Raw genomic sequence first — 16520 nt, forward strand, 5'->3', positions numbered from 1 at the left:
GACCAGGGATGCGTCAAACCCCTACTCACTACTCTTCTTCGACTGGCGCGATCAGAGCCGACTGGAACCAACCGACCGAGGGACGCCCGCTCGGTAAGGACCAGGAAACGGACGGAGAAAGTAAGGCAGGACGCACAAGTCAAACCGCAATACCGGGGACCGTACCCTGTACACCTGCAGAAGCAGTACTCTGCAACCTCCCTGACACAACAAGAGTCCAAGCAGTGTTGTAGGCACTGACATTTTTCCCTACAGTATTATGGGCGCCATTAACTCCCATATGGTAAGGCTCCCCACATGCCTCTAGGCATCAACAGTGTTGTGGGCGTCGGCATTTACCAGTACCAGGCGAACATGTTAAAACCTCTTGCATGCCTCTAGGTATCAACAGTGTGGACAGGCGCCGATGTCTGCCATACCCGAAGAAGACAACACAACCTCCCACGTACATCTGACATTCAACAGTATTGTGGGCGCCTACCATCATCCTATACCCGTCGGTGTGGGCAACAAGGCTTAGTAGCATACGTACTCTCTCCCTCTCACTTGTAAGGTCATTCCTCTTCACCTATAAAAGGGGATGCACTCTCTTCCAACAAGTTGATTCAGATTCATTAGATCGATCAAGTTCACTACTACACAACAGCAGAACCACCAGGTTCAAACCACGAGCACACGCTTGAACACTTAGCTCGTAGCAGGGCTCCCGTCACTCTCGGACCTTTCGACCGGAGTCCGACCGGACCTCTTGTACCCCCCATTTTTCTCCTTCTTGTTTGTAACCCCACTGTAAACTTCGAGCACCTGGGCTCAGGAATAAGGTTCATCGGCTGACTCAAACTGGACGTAGGGCACGTTACCTGAACCAGTATAAACCATGTGTCATTGAGTGCAAGGCCACCTCCGATCACAACGTACGGCAAAACTACAAATATTTACGTGTTGGTCACTTTCTGCACCGATAGTTGGCGCCGTCCGTGGGGAAGACGTTGTACGTTCAACACTTTTTGGTCATCGGATGACCCACTTTTTCCGCCACCTTCACCATGGCGGGCTCACGCGATACTACTCGCTTCGGCTCACTAGAGTTTCCCGCACTCCCACCTGTTGGGATGCGGGTTCCACCCATCTTTGAGCCGTCCCAGGCCTTCCTCTTCGTAAGCCTGGACTTCGTCGCCGACTGGCTCGGTATACTACACCTCTGTGAGGAGGCACTCGTTTCGGCGCCCGTCGGAGGGGTGCCCTCCATCGGCTCCAGGACACACGACAACTACAACAACGAGGCGTCTATGCTTCATTCTGAGCAAACTCTCTGCTCAAACCCCGCTGTGAGTAATGTACATACTGTTATTTACTCGTTATTTACTATCTTCCGTCAATTATCCGGAGGGACCGCGTTGTCCGTACCGCAACCACCGCACGACCGGTACCCCTATGGCCTCGTGTCCTCCTGTGGACGCGTATGCCCGGGGGCTCCTGAAAAATGTTGACGCCGTCCCCTTTCACATCTGAATTTGTGGGGATGGCGAGCTATGCTCCCACCTATTTCTACGAAACTCCTAGATAACGAGGCTAAGAGCGACGGCTCCAGCATCGGCGACTGTGGCGCCTAGCCACCAACCAGTCCTGGGAGTGCGCTATGGCCGACTGCTTCAGGGCAGCCACCGGTAGTTGCGTAGTCTATGCAGACTCACACCCCTCTAGACCTGCGTGCAGTGGCCCTCGCACTGGCGCAAGGGCACGCCGAGGAGCTATGACAACGATGGTAGAACCATCCACCTCCTGCGTTGGCACTGCTCGGTATAGCACGTTGTGCCCCATGCGCATGACCTGGCCAGCTGTGCTCAGGGTCGCGCCCACCAGGTCCTAGCGTGACATCATAAACGAGGGGAACAACCCCCCACAATTCGCTCGGGCTAGCCAGAACATCGCTGCTATGGCAATGCTTCTGCGCGGCATTCCCTAGCCCGTTGACCCCCAGGAACGAGCGGTCTATTGGAACCTCCAGACTGCTGGTAGAAGCTATCGCCATTAAATAAGCAGAAAGCTCTGCATCGTGACTCTAACACGCGCCTTCTCTCCCCACTAGGAGAGTGGGGACGCACCAGACGGATCGCTCCATCTGCTCACCACTACAGCCACCAAGCGTGGCTCGAGAGGCAGCAGCTGCGCCACGGTCCGACCTAGCGCCTGCTCCACACTGACCGCCAGTTCATGAGTGGTCCGGTTCGCACCAAGACGCTCGTAGCGTCATCAGCAACCAGCATCATGCCCGGTGTGATGATGACGTCCACTAGAGCGGCAGTGAGGGCAGGCGACACGGGCCCTAGGCCGATCCACCTGAGGGGAGCGGCAAAACACGCCCCAGGCATGATCAGCCGGCCAGATGACCGGAGTCCTAGTCCTGAGGGCCCAGGACCACATGGCCTTTGGCCAGACGCATTCAGAGAGCGCCGTACCCACAACGCTTCTGACCGCCCACCAACATAGCCAAGTACACCAGGGAGACGGACACTGGTATTTGGCTCAAAGATTTCTGGCTCACCTGCCAAGCCGAGGGGGTAAATGATGACCTTTTCATCATTCAATATCTCCCCATCTACGTAGGGAACATGTTCAAGCATGGCTCAGATTCCTCCCTGCACAACAGCATCCACGACTGGGCAGACCTCAAGAGGGTCTTCGTTAGAAAATTCTAGAGGACGTATGTCCGCCCTGGTAACTCCTGGGACCTCAAGAGCTACCAGCAGGAGACCAGCAAGTCCCTACAGGATTACATCCACAGGTTCTCCCAATGATGCAAATCTCTCCCTGATGTCGTTGACGCGGACATCATCAGCGCATTCCTCTTCGAGATGACCTATGAGTCCCTGATCCACAAGCTTGGCTGCCTGAAGCCCCGTACCACCCGCGACCTGCTCGACGTCGCCACTAACCATGCCTCTAGCGAGGAGGCAGTTGGAGCAGTCTTCAATGGAGGCTAGGACAAAGGCAAGGCCAAGCGTGTGGACCAAGACGAGGGCCCCTCCACGCAGAGGGGCAAGAAGAACAAAAAGGACCGGCGCTGACCGGACAACACCACGTTGGTCGCCGCAACTGACCTCATGGGCAAACAACCCCAACAGGGCCTATCTGACCACTTCAACAAACTCATGGATAGCCCATGCACCAACCATGCCTACCCCGTCAAACACCTCTACAAGGATTGCGAGCTCCTCAAATGTTTCCTTCGATAGGCCGGCGGGCCGAAAGAAGGAGACGACAAAGAAGCAGCAGCCAAGAAAGGAGGCGCGGCGGGAAAGGACAGAGATGGCTTCCCCAACCCTAAGGAATGCATCATGATCTTTGGTGGATCCAACGCCATCTAGACCAAACGCCAGCATAAGGTATGCTATAGGGAGGCATGTGCCGCCTGAGACAGGCCGTCCCCTTCTTCCTCAGCTGGTTGGAATCTCCGATCACCTTCGATTAGATGGACTATCCCTCCCACGTCGCTGAGACCGGGACGCTACCCGCTCGTCGTTGACCCCATCAGTCCGCAAGAAGCGCCTCGCTAAGGTGCTAATGGACAGAGGCAGCTGGCCTCAACATCCTCTACGTCGACACCCTCGACGCCATGCGCATCCCTCGGTCGAAACTCCGCCTAGCGGGTTCTCCCTTCCACAGGGTGATCTCAGGAGCGTAAGCATACCCACTCGGGCAGATCGATCTGCCCGTCATGTTCGGCAACCGAGCCAACTTTCGCTCGGAGGTCCTTACCTCCGAAGTAGGTGGACTTCCTAGGGTCCTACCACGCCATCTTAGGGATAGTCATGCTACGCCAAATTCATGGCGATCCCCAACTACACCTACCTCAAGCTGAAGATGCCGGGACCGAATGACGTCATCACCATGAGCAGCGCCTTCTCACACGCCTTCACATACGATCGCAAGCATTTTGAGCTCGCCACCATGGTCATCAACTCGTTTGAGCTCCCATGGCTCAGGGAGTCATCAACCCCTGATAGTCCTAGACTGCAACAAACCAACCTCCTCGATGGCCTTCGACCCGCTCGAGGAAACCAAGGGGGTGGGAATCGACCCCACCGACCTAACCAAGATGGTGCGGATCGGGACCCAACTCCTAGACAAATAGGAATGCGAGCTCGTTGACTTCCTGCACGCCAATCGTGATGTCTTCGCATGGCAGCCTTCTGACATACCGGGCATACCACGGGAGGTCACCGAGCACGCACTACGCCTCATCCCAGGCTCAAAGCCCGCCAAGCAGCGCCTGTGTCGCTTCGACGATGAGAGGCGTAGGGCCATAGGTGAAGAGATCGCCAAACTCCTGGCAGCTGGAATCATCAGAGAGGTATTCCACTCCGACTAGCTCACCAATCCTGTTCTTGTTAAAAAGAAGACCGGGAAATGGAGAATGTGTGTTGATTATACTGGCCTCAACAAAGTGTGTCCAAAGGATCACTTTCCTTTGCAGCGCATAGACTAGATAGTCAACTCCACCTCGGGTTATGAGATCCTCTCCTTTTTGGATGCCTACTCGGGCTATCACCAGATCATGATGAAAGAGTCCAATCAGCTAGCAACCTCGTTCATTACCCTGTATGGTTCATACTGCTACGTAACCATGCCTTTCGGCCTGAAGAACGCTGGCGCTACCTACCAAAGGTGCATGCAGCAATGCTTCGCCAACCAAATCAACCCGCTCGATCAGCCTGATCAAGCCGAGCAGCCGAAAACCAACAATCGTCGTCTATGTTGATGACATAGTGGTCAAAACAGCTCAATCTTGCAACCTGATCGCAAACTTGGCTGCAACATTCGTGAACCTCTAAAGGTTCAACATCAAGCTGAATCCCAAAAAATATGTTTTCAGGGTTCCAAAGGGGAAGCTGCTAGGATACATTGTGTCCGAGTGTGGCATCAAGGCCAACCCCAAAAAAATCATGGCCATCTCCAACATGGGCCCCATACGCAATGTCAAGGGCGTGCAAAGGCTCACTGGCTGCCCTAAGTCGATTCATCTCCCTGGCTCGGCGAACGGGGGATGCCACTCTATAAGCTCCTAAAAAAGACTGGACACCTTCGTCTGAGCTAAGGAAGCTCAACAGGCTCTAGAGAGCCTCAAAGCATCCCTAACGTCAGCCCTGATCCTCATCGCTCCCAAACGGGGAGAACCCCTTCTCCTCCACGTCGCCGCCAGCGACCATGTGGTAAGCGCCGCCCTGATCATCGAAAGAGAGGAGCCAGGACACCACCTTAAGGTCCAGCGGCCCGTATACTTCATCGGGGAAGTACTCACCGACCCCAAGGTCCGATACCCCCAGGTGCAGAAACTCCTATATACCGTGCTAATGGTGACCCAAAAGCTCCTGCACTATTTCACCAACAACGAAGTCATGGTCGTCACTTCATACCCGCTCAGGGACATCATCTGCAACCACGACACCGTGGGATGGATCTCCAAGTGGGCACTCGAACTTATGGGCCACGACATCAGGTACATCCCCCGTACCACCATTAAATCTCAGGCTCTCATAGATTTTGTCACCGAATGGACAGAGGTGCAGCTACCAACCCCGGACGTCACCCACGAGTACTAGACAATGTACTTCGATAGGTCCGTAATGGCGCCTGGCTCAGGGGCTGGAGTGGTTCTAATCTCCTCGAATAGGAGTAGGCTCCGCTACACCATCCGCCTCTGCTTTTTAGCCTCAAATAACACCGTGGAGTACGAGGCCCTCATCAATGGACTACGTATCGCCATCGAGCTTGGTGCTATGTGACTCTATGTTCATAGCAACTCAGAGCTGGTCATTGATCAGGTCATGAAGGAGTCCTCCTGTAAAAGCCCCCTCATGGCAGCATACTGCCAAGAGGTGCGCAAGCGCGAGGACAAATTCCAAGGGATCGAGCTGCATCACGTCCCCTGAAAGGACAACGATGCCGCCGATTTTCTTGCAAAATTGGCCACCAGGCGGCATCCATCCCCAAGTGGGGTCTTCATCAATGATGTCCATGAGCCATCCACCCGCATCCTGAAAGGTCTGACCTAGACACACCCTGATGCCCGGCCGGCGCCCGGGGGCCCCGACCCTGATGCCAAGCCAGCGCCTAGGGGGCTCCGACCCGAACACTTTTAGCCCAGGTCGCTTGGAGGCTCCATGAGGGTACCATGAAAGGAAGATCAGGGGGAGGATACTCAAAGTCGGTGATCTCGTACTCCTGAAGGACCCAATCAACTGAAGGAAAACACAAACTCTCTCCACCATGGGAAGGACCCTATACGGTGACTGAAGTGATCCGATCGGGCACCTACCGACTAGAGGACGACAACGGCAATGTTCTCACCAACACTTGGAACATTAAACAGCTATGTCGTTTCCCCCCCCCTAAATTTGGTCTTACCGCTTTTTAGTCAACACTTGCTCCTATAAAGCACCCCAGCCCGAACACTTTCAGCTCGGGTCGCTCGGGGGCTCCATGAGGGTACAATACTAAATACTACCTCTCTTTTACTATCACATGGTAACAACTTTGTCCCCAAACAAAAACAGCATTCCATTCCTTTGATTTCCCTACGTAACTTTGTTCTTACTCCTAACCAAATGCACCCCGCCACGACCTACGATTACGAGCAGCCAAGCCCCGTAGGCCATGCCCAGGTCCTTAAAAGTTGCAGCCTACGGAACTAATGGCCAGGTGCGAAAAAGAAAGGATAAAAATAAAAGCTATGTTAGGATAAAAAACAAGGAACGGATAGTAGTTCTATCACAAAAATAGAACCGATGTATTCATTGATACAAAACTGTTCACATGGGGGCTCACCCACGAACTCAACTATTACATTTTCTAACTACTTCTACTCCAAATACTACTGCAGCCGCTCAACGACATCGCCTGACACCAAAGGAGAGACCACGGCACACGCCGCCGGACATAACCACCGCCACAAGGGCCCCGTCCGGTTTCGCTCCCTCGACTTTGGCGAGCGCAACGAGTACCTCAAGGACATCGCACCCATAGATGCTCAGCAAAAGAGCATGGAGCTCCTGACCTTCTCATGCAGTTGAGGAAGCTCCTAGGTAGGGATGCTACCACCGAGGTATGGCCACCATGGCTGGAAGAGATCTCATCAAACTTTATGAACTGGCCAACCTGAGCAGCTGCAGGCATGGAACCCTCCACCAGCACGATCCTGGGAAACTTCCCCTCCGACAAGGCTCGCCCGATGAAGATCCATCAGAAAGAATCCACACACAGACCCATCCCGAAAAAGGCCTCGCAAATGAATCCACCGCGCCACCTCCTTTGGTGGAAGCTGCCTCTTCTTAGGCAAAGATGGCCAGCACCGCCTCAGGCAGCCTCCAGCTTGACATCACACTCTGGATTCATGAAAGGGTCTGTAAGTCCTCCCCCTCGCTTACCCTCTCTCTCACTTAGGAACCATCGCGGCATACAGGCACTCTCAGGTGAGGAGGAAGAAGGAAAGGCAACAGTTGGAGAACAGGCAAAGGACTGTGATGAGAAGCCCTCTCCCTCCCCCTATTTAAGGAGGAAACGCGACAGGTGAAGAGGAGCAAAAGATCAGAGCGAAAAACTCTCTCCCTTTCCCCATTCAATGTAGATGGGAAACGATGGGAAGCACCCTGACCGATGGGACGCACACTGACCGACAGAACGATGCCTGGTCAGATGGAATGATGCCTGGTCTGACAAGACGTTGCCTGGGTATGGCCCACCACTACCACATGTCGGGCATAGAAACCAAAGCATCACCATGCGCAGGTGGCTCTCCGCCTCCCCGGGTGGGACAAAAAACCCCAAAACAACAGGATCTCCGCCAGGAGAGACCATCGGGCTTCCTAAGTCAATCGAGCGGCTCAGAAAAACACACCGAGAGATAGGTAAGGAGCAAAGGGACGCCCCATGTAGGCCATGCCAACTCCATCATGAACGACAAGCGTGGGTCTCGGTTGGACATTTCTGACTGGAGCTCTTCAAACCCCGTCACTCGAGTCATCAAGGTAACACTACCGACCCCAGCTATTTCTTTATATATAATCATTCATACATTCATACACACATTCATTCCATACGCCCGTGCCCCCTGATGATTCAGGCCCTGAATCGCCCGGGGGCTCAGGAACTAAAGCATCGCACATGCGGCGAAATGCATCACAACTCTCCGTGTTGCGTCACGAAGCGGCAGTTGCCTCATTCAACATGAGCAACGTCCGACCGGGGTTCGAAGGTCGGCCCACGAAGGGCTTGAGGCCGCTACACGTCAAACAGAGCTAGGGGAGAAAACATAGATGAGCCCCGTGCGGCCCTCGCCCAGGCTGCCCCAAAGCAGACAGGGTCATCTCAACCTTCTCGTTCGATCCTAAACCTCTCGCCAAACCCACAGAATCTCCATTGAGGGTAGGCCAGCAGGCCACCTAGGTCAGTCTCCAGAATGACCTAGGCATCTACCGGGTTGTAGGTAAAGGAGCAGTGGAATGTCACAAGAGGGCTATGCCAACCCCATCATGAACGACGGACCCGGATTCCACTCAATCATACCCATTAACGAGCTCACTGAGCGCGTCACTCAAGCCTGAGCGATCGAGGCAAGCGACAAAACTCAGCCCCTCTGGTTGTGAGAAACTGAGGATGGGGTAATGCACACAACTCAAACCGACCCCGACCAAAGCCCAACGGGCTCGGGGGCTCAAGACACCCAAAACACCTAGGTCTACGACCCCGAACTCGCCTCATCCCTCGGCTACGCTTCGACTGCACACCAAACGCCTAGGTCTATGATCCTGAACTCGCCCCATCCCTCGGCTATGCTTCGACTGCACACCAAACGCTTGGGTCTGTGACCCCAAACTCGCCCCATCCCTCGGCTACGCTTCAACTGCACACCAAAACGCCTGGGTCTGCGACCCCGAACTCGCCCCATCAGGAACCATGACTCCGACTCGCCCGATCCCACGGCGCGCACCGACACTAGGATCCACGAGCTCTGTCTTGTCCGATCCCTAAACTAACGACCTTGACCCCACGACACGCATCGATGCCAGGATCCACGACTCCTCCTTGTCCGATCCCATGACGTGCACCGACGCCAGGATCCACGAGCTCTGTCTCGCCCGATCCCTAAAACTAAACTGCCTCGGCTGCGCAATGACGCCTTAGTTAAACAAACTCCATCTCAACAAAAAACATATGCACACGCCTACTGACAAAAACCCCCCAGACAATTCTACCCGAACTGTCCGGGGCTCAGGGGCTACACCCGTGGGTGCGCTCACGCGCACCCGCCATCAAAATAAAAAAAAACCTAGATGATTCTACCCGAATCGCCTGGGGGCTCCTGTCGGGTTCATAAACCTGAGGTCCCTCGTGGACCGGCTTCCCAACGAAGGCTCGGCCCAAGCAGAAAAACGTGCAACTCATGGGCCGGCCCAAGTACCTAAAACAACAAGCCAGAAGGGCGATCCAAATCTTTGACCGAAAGACCTGGCCAAGGAGGAACAGGCGCCCGCTCTAGACTCCGACCTGCCTCTCCGACCGGAGCGCTCGCTTTGGTCTCTAGCCCGCCTTCGGATGGCCTCTCCGACCAGACGGCCTGGCCAAACACCGCTTCCAACTCCAACCCACGTCTCCGACCAAGGATGCGTCAAACCCCTGCTCACTACTCTTCTTTGACTGGTGCGATCAGAGCCGACTGGAACCAACCGACCGTTCGGTAAGGACTAGGAAACGGATGGAGAAAGTAAGGTAGGGCACACAAGTCAAACCGCAATACCGAGGACCGTACCCTGTACACCTACAGAAGCGGTACTCTGCAACCTCCCTGACACAACAAGAGTACAAGTAGTGTTGTAGGCACCGACATTTTCCCCTACAGTATTGGTGCCATTAACTCCCATACAATAAGGCTCCCCCAAATGCCTCTGGGCATCAACAATGTTGTGGACGCCGGCATTTATCGTACCAGGTGAACATGGTAAAACCTCTTGCATGCCTTCAGGTATCAATAGTGTGGCAGGCGTCGACGTCTGCCATACCCGAAGAAGACAACACAACCTCCCACATGCATCTGACATTTAATAGTATTGTGGGCGCCTACCATCATCCTGTACCCGTCGGCGTGGGCAACATGGCTTAGTAGCATACGTACTCTCTTCCTCTCACTTGTAAGGCCACCCCCTTCACCTATAAAAGGGGATGCGCTCTCTTCCAACAAGTTGATTCAGATTCATTAGATCGATCAAGTTCACTACTACACAACAGCAGAACCACCAGGTTTAAACCACGAGCACTCGCTCGAACACTTAGCTCATAGCGGGGCTCCCGTCACTCTCGGCCCTTCCGACCGGAGTCTGACCGGACCTCTTGTACCCCCCACCTTTCTCCTTCTCGTTTGTAACCCCACTGCAAACTTCGGGCACCTGGGCTCAGGAATAAAGTCACTGGCTGACTCAAACTAGACGTAGGGCACGTTGCCTGAACCAGTATAAACCATGTGTCGTTGAGTGCTAGGCCACCTCCGATCATAACGTACGGCAAAACTACAAATATTTTCGTGTTGGTCACTTTCTGCACCAACAATCTCAATCTTAAGTTACAAGTTCAGAGAACTTATCAAAGACTCAAAGTTATATGTTCACAGAACTTATCAAAGACTCAAAGTCACATAATCACACAAACACTCGTCGGCGCCCCGGTCCCTCAACGGCTTCAGACAAAACAGAGCAAGGGTTAGTAGAGATTGAGGGTTAGGGTTAGGGATTGAGCAAGGGTTAGGTCGACAACGACTTACCTTCAAAGTCGGAGCACCAGAGTCGTCGACGAGGTCGACGAGGCACGGATCCAGCAAGCACAGGACGATCCGAGGGACGGATCCGGTGAGGACGAAGCGAGATCAAGGGTTAGGGGTTAGGGATTGAGCAAGGGTTAGGGTTAGGGATTGTGCCAGTGCCGGCCAGCGGTGGCTCCAGAGGCCACCGGAGAGCGAGAAAAAGAGAGGAAGTCGGAGGCGAGAGAGGAGAGCGAGTCGCCGACACGGCGACGTCGACTCGCCGAGAGAGGAGAGCGAGGAGAGAGAGGAGCAGGCGAGACGGCGCTGCGGGGGAGAGCTGAGAGCGAGGCGAGAGAGACAGAGAGTGAGAGCAAATGAATTAGGGCAACGGAGACGTGGCCGGCCGGCCGGGACGGGCGGTTTTATACCCCGATTCCAACGGCCGGATCCAACGGTCCGATGGGAGCGAGGCCGGGGGATCCAACGGCCGTCTGAGGCCGAGCCGTGCCGCTGTCGGGCCGATCCATATAGCATGCCGTGCCCGGGCCGACACTACGGGCCAGAATGGTGGCCTAGGCATGGCACTAAAGCCGAGCCATGCAAGGCACTGGCACGAAGGCCGACGGGCCGGGCCGTTTCTGGGCCATGCTAATTAGTGCCGTGCTTGGGCCGGCCCATAGTGCCCGGGCCAAATGGCCAACTATACTAGTAGTGCTGTTTCTTCTCCAAGACGAGGAAGACGTTGGTGAGGTCGTCCTTGTTTCTGCTGGTGTTGCTACGGTAGTCAGTAGCGAAGCCAGTGTGTAATTGTCGGGGTCATGCGACCCCGATAACTTTGTACGAATCAGTGGAACCCCGCGTATTCCTGCCAGCTACGACCCATCAAATTAAGTTCATGAATTTGTGCGACCCCGACAGCAGTTTAGTCTAGATTCGTCGCTGGCGGTAGTATGCCTCGAGCAGCAGGCTGTACCTGCAGAAAGAGTCCGTCCATGGCGTCCCAGCCGAATTGCGTCCGCAGCATGGGCTCCACGACCGCCCTAACGGTGCTTGCCGTCTCCATGGCTAGCCACCGCGGCAACTCGTCGTCGTCCGCCTCACCGCCTGGGCCTGGAGGAGGAGGCAGCGGCGCGTGGTGTCGAAGAGCTGCATGGTCCTGACGGTGAAGGAGCCTTCCTTGGCGATGACCTTGGCGAAGTCGTCGGGACAGGGGCTGTAGTAGGGCGCGTTGAAGGCGTGGACCTGGTCCTCGTCGACGAGCCCGGCGGCGGCCATGTCCATGAGAGCGTCGGCGAGGAGGTCCCAGAGGTAGCAGTCGTGGGCGGTGGGGCGGGCGGTCCTCCTGGCGACGAAGGTGAGGAGGAGCAGGCCGCGGGGCCTCATCTCGGCGGCGCGGCAGGAGAGGAAGGCGAGGAAGTCGGCGTGGAACTGGGAGCGGTAGGCGTCCAGCACCGCCGCGGGGCCGGACTCGGAGACGTAGACGCGGCCAAGGTTGGGATGCTCCATCCTCATCGTCGGCGCCTGTTAGGTAATTGTGCATGCAGACATGATCGCAGTTATATTAGCGAGTCAGTCTCGATCGTCGTTTCTTGTCATTTCAAATGATTTCATCATCTGTATATCTATCGATCGACAGTGCAGTGCACTCAGCCAGCCTATACGAGTCGATCAGTACCTTGGACAGGAAGTGCAGGCTGCTCGAGGCCCTATGGCCTCGTGTCCTCTGTGGACGCGTATGCCCGGGGGCTGAAAAATGTTGACGCCTGGTCCCCTTTCACATCTGAATTTGTGGGGATGGCGAGCTATGCTCCCACCTGTTTCTACAAACTCCTGGATAACGAGGCTAAGAGCGACGGCTCCAGCATCGGCGATGTGGCGCCTAGCCCACCAACCATCCTGGGAGTGCGCTATGGCCGATAGCTTCAGGGCAGCCACCGGTAGTTGCGTAGTCTATGCAGACTCACACCCCTCTAGACCTGCGTGCAGTGGCCCTCGCCCTGGCGCAAGGGCACGCCGAGGAGCTATGACAACGATGGTAGAAACCATCCACCTCCTGCGTTGGCATGCTCGGTATAGCACACGTGTGCCCCATGCGCATGACCTGGCCGGCTGTGCTCAGGGGTCGCGCCCACCAGGTCCTAGCGTGACATCATAAACGAGGGGAACAACCCCCCACAATTCGCTTGGGCTAGCCAGAACATCGACTGCTATGGCAATGCTTCTGCGCGGGCATTCCCTAGCCCGTTGACCCCAGGAACGAGCGGTCTATTGGAACCTCCAGATGCTGGTAGAAGCTGTCGCCATTAAATAAGCAGAAAGCTCTGCATCGTGACTCTAACACGCGCCTTCTCTCCCCACTAGGAGAGTGGGGACGCACCAGACAGGATCGCTCCATCTGCTCACCACTACAGCCACCAAGCGTGGCTCGAGAGGCAGCAGCTGCGCCACGGTCCGACCTAGCGCCTGCTCCACACTGACCGCCAGTTCATGAGTGGTCCGGTTCGCACCAAGACGCTCGTAGCGTCATCAGCAACCAGCATCATGCCCGTGTGATGATGACGTCCACAGAGCGGCAGTGAGGGCAGGCGACACGGGCCCTGGCCGATCCACCGAGGGGAGCGGCAAAACACGCCCCAGGCATGATCAGCCGGCCAGATGACCGGAGTCCTAGTCCTGAGGGCCCAGGACCACATGGCCTTTGGCCAACGCATTCAGAGAGCGCCGTACCCACAACGCTTCTGACCGCCCACCAACATAGCCAAGTACACCAGGGAGACGGACACTGGTATTTGGCTCAAAGATTTCTGGCTCACCTGCCAAGCCGAGGGGGTAAATGATGACCTTTTCATCATTCAAGTATCTCCCCATCTACGTAGGGAACATGTTCAAGCATGGCTCAGATTCCTCCTGCACAACAGCATCCACGACTGGGCAGACCTCAAGAGGGTCTTCCGTTAGAAAATTCTAGAGGACGTATGTCCGCCCCTGGTAACTCCTGGGACCTCAAGAGCTACCAGCAGGAGACCTAGCAAGTCCCTACAGGATTACATCCACAGGTTCTCCCAATGATGCAAATCTCTCCCTAGATGTCGTTGACGTGGACATCATCAGCGCATTCCTCTTCTGAGATGACCTATGAGTCCCTGATCCACAAGCTTGGCTGCCTGAAGCCCCGTACCACCCGCGACCTGCTCGACGTCGCCACTAACCATGCCTCTGGCGAGGAGGCAGTTGGAGCAGTCTTCAATGGAGGCTAGGACAAAGGCAAGGCCAAGCGTGTGGACCAAGACGAGGGCCCCTCCACGCAGAGGGGCAAGAAGAACAAAAAGGACCGGCGCTGACCGGACAACACCACGTTGGTCGCCGCAACTGACCTCATGGGCAAACAACCCCAACAGGGCCTGTCTGACCACTTCAACAAACTCATGGATAGCCCATGCACCAACCATGCCTACCCCGTCAAACACCTCTACAAGGATTGCGAGCTCCTCAAATGTTTCCTTGGATAGGCCGGCGGGCCGAAAGAAGGAGACGACAAAGAAGCAGCAGCCAAGAAAGGAGGCGCGGCGGGAAAGGACAGAGATGGCTTCCCCAACCCTAAGGAATGCATCATGATCTTTGGTGGATCCAACGCCATCTAGACCAAACGCCAGCATAAGGTATGCTATAGGGAGGCATGTGCCGCTGAGACAGCCGTCCCCTTCTTCCTCAGCTGGTTGGAATCTCCGATCACCTTCGATTAGATGGACTATCCCTCCCACGTCGTGAGACCGGGACGCTACCCGCTCGTCGTTGACCCCATCGTCCGCAAGAAGCGCCTCGCTAAGGTGCTAATGGACAGAGGCAGCGGCCTCAACATCCTCTACGTCGACACCCTCGACGCCATGCGCATCCCTCGGTCGAAACTCCGCCTAGCGGGTTCTCCCTTCCACAGGGTGATCTCAGGAGCGTAAGCATACCCACTCGGGCAGATCGATCTGCCCGTCATGTTCGGCAACCGAGCCAACTTTCGCTCGGAGGTCCTTACCTCCGAAGTGGTGGACTTCCTAGGGTCCTACCACGCCATCTTAGGGCAGTCATGCTATGCCAAATTCATGGCGATCCCCAACTACACCTACCTCAAGCTAAAGATGCCGGGACCGAATGACGTCATCACCATGAGCAGCGCCTTCTCACACGCCTTCACATACGACCGCAAGCATTTTGAGCTCGCCACCATGGTCATCAACTCGTTTGAGCTCCCATGGCTCAGGGAGTCATCAACCCCGATAGTCCTAGACTGCAACAAACCAACCTCCTCGATGGCCTTCGACCCGCTCGAGGAAACCAAGGGGGTGGGAATCGACCCCACCGACCTAACCAAGATGGTGCGGATCGGGACCCAACTCCTAGACAAATAGGAATGCGAGCTCGTTGACTTCCTGCACGCCAATCGTGATGTCTTCGCATGGCAGCCTTCTGACATACCGGGCATACCACGGGAGGTCACCGAGCACGCACTACGCCTCATCCCAGGCTCGAAGCCCGCCAAGCAGCGCCTGTGTCGCTTCGACGATGAGAGGCGTAGGGCCATAGGCGAAGAGATCGCCAAACTCCTGGCAGCTGGAATCATCAGAGAGGTATTCCACTCCGACTAGGCTCACCAATCCTGTTCTTGTTAAAAAGAAGACCGGGAAATGGAGAATGTGTGTTGATTATACTGGCCTCAACAAAGTGTGTCCAAAGGATCACTTTCCTTTGCAGCGCATAGACTAGATAGTCAACTCCACCTCGGGTTATGAGATCCTCTCCTTTTTGGATGCCTACTCGGGCTATCACCAGATCATGATGAAAGAGTCCAATCAGCTAGCAACCTCGTTCATTACCCTGTATGGTTCATACTGCTACGTAACCATGCCTTTCGGCCTGAAGAACGCTGGCGCTACCTACCAAAGGTGCATGCAGCAATGCTTCGCCAACCAAATCAACCCGCTCGATCAGCCTGATCAAGCCGAGCAGCCGAAAACCAACAATCGTCGTCTATGTTGATGACATAGTGGTCAAAACAGCTCAATCTTGCAACCTGATCGCAAACTTGGCTGCAACATTCGTGAACCTCTAAAGGTTCAACATCAAGCTGAATCCCAAAAAATATGTTTTCAGGGTTCCAAAGGGGAAGCTGCTAGGATACATTGTGTCCGAGTGTGGCATCAAGGCCAACCCCAAAAAAATCATGGCCATCTCCAACATGGGCCCCATACGCAATGTCAAGGGCGTGCAAAGGCTCACTGGCTGCCCTAAGTCGATTCATCTCCCTGGCTCGGCGAACGGGGGATGCCACTCTATAAGCTCCTAAAAAAGACGGACACCTTCGTTTGAGCTAAGGAAGCTCAACAGGCTCTAGGAGAGCCTCAAAGCATCCCTAACGTCAGCCCTGATCCTCATCGCTCCCAAACGGGGAGAACCCCTTCTCCTCCACGTCGCCGCCAGCGACCATGTGGTAAGCGCCGCCCTGATCAGTCGAAAGAGAGGAGCCAGGACACCACCTTAAGGTCCAGCGGCCCGTATACTTCATCGGGGAAGTACTCACCGACCCCAAGGTCCGATACCCCCAGGTGCAGAAACTCCTATATACCGTGCTAATGGTGACCCAAAAGCTCCTGCACTATTTCACCGAACAACGAAGTCATGGTCGTCACTTCATACCCGCTCAGGGACATCATCTGCAACCACGACACCGTGGGATGGA

The 16520-nt window shown here is 55.3% G+C and overlaps 1 pseudogene; it reads right to left on the reverse strand.

Annotated features, from left to right (window-relative positions):
• Window positions 1-11497: 11497 nt before the first annotated feature.
• Window positions 11498-13660, reverse strand: LOC136456017 (jasmonate O-methyltransferase-like; annotated as a pseudogene).
• Window positions 13661-16520: the final 2860 nt, after the last annotated feature.

Source organism: Miscanthus floridulus, chromosome 1, assembly GCF_019320115.1.
Source record: "Miscanthus floridulus cultivar M001 chromosome 1, ASM1932011v1, whole genome shotgun sequence".
Classification (NCBI taxonomy): Eukaryota; Viridiplantae; Streptophyta; class Magnoliopsida; order Poales; family Poaceae; genus Miscanthus; species Miscanthus floridulus.